Source organism: Mastomys coucha, unplaced genomic scaffold (assembly GCF_008632895.1).
Source record: "Mastomys coucha isolate ucsf_1 unplaced genomic scaffold, UCSF_Mcou_1 pScaffold22, whole genome shotgun sequence".
NCBI classification, from domain to species: domain Eukaryota; kingdom Metazoa; phylum Chordata; class Mammalia; order Rodentia; family Muridae; genus Mastomys; species Mastomys coucha.
In genome coordinates, this window is record NW_022196905.1 from 108576355 (window position 1) to 108577655 (window position 1301).

Sequence of the window (1301 nt, forward strand, 5' to 3'; positions counted from 1 at the left end):
TGAGCACTTACTAAGTGCTAGACATAAAAAACAAAAACAAAACAAAACAAAAAAACCAATCCAAACATGATTCATACTATTTGGATAAACAGAAGGGGAAAGGCAGAGAACACTTAAGTAGATAAGCTGTGATTAATAGCTCTTTTGAGTATCAGTAAAACCATAAAAAAAGTACTGTATAAAGGAATAAAGACTTAATGGCAGTTGACAGCTTAAGAAAGGAGAATTAAGACAAAAGTAGGTGGAATAAGGAGCTGGTAAAAGCAAGCAAGGACTGAAAATTGTGGGAAAAAGTACCATGGAGGGAGAACTCAAGAAGCTGAAAGAACACGACAGTGCTGGCTTGGAGAGATGGGCAGGGGCTATGACAGCCGAGGACCTGCAGGCCACGAGGAAACTTTTTTTGGCTTCAGGATTAGTGGCACATCTCCGAAGGTCTTGGATGGGAAAAGGATATCAGGTATCTGATGTGAAGGCCTGGATGATGTTAGGCAAATAATAAAAAAAAAAAACCTTTCTGGATCTGAGCATCAGATCAAAGACTAGAAGGTGAAAAGGACAGGAGACTAAAAGATTTAAACTTTGCAAAGCATTTCAACAACTTCATGTAACCGGTGTTATGTGTGGTAATACAGGCCTATAAATAGCACTAAGGAAACAGCAAGAGAACCTTGGGTTCAAAGCCAGCCCGCGTTATTTAGCCAGATTCTGTCTCAAAAAAAAAAAAAAAAAAAATAGATGAAGCATAACTTATTTGTTATTTGGATATCCCATTTTAGCATATGAATTAATTTGAGGATATATGTGTGTGTATATATTTATGTGTATATATATATATATAGAGAGAGAGAGAGAGAGAGGGAGAGAGAGAGTATTTGATTCCTTCAGATATTTAATCTGATGCTCAGGTAGGCAAATGAAAAAACCTTAGGGAGATGAACGTGGCTTGTAAACCAATAGAGGCTGGAGAATACTAAAGAACAGTACACCCGAGAGGGTGGGTAGGGACTCTTTGAAGTAGGGTATTCTCGGACTTTGTTCCTATTTACATAGAGACTGGGAAGGCTAGAGGATTCTACACCGGAGTGACAGGATCTATAATGAACTAGGGGAAGAGAGAGGCCATCCTCGCGGTGCTGGGCAAATTTCCAATTACGCAAAGGACCCTTAAAAGACCTGAAACATCCTCGAAGGTGCCCGGGTCAAGACGCCGAGCCGCAGCCCGGAGTTTACCTGTCCTCCAGTACCGACTCCAGGGGCTCCACCCCGTCGGTGTCCACGGCGTGCAGCTGGTCGGCAAA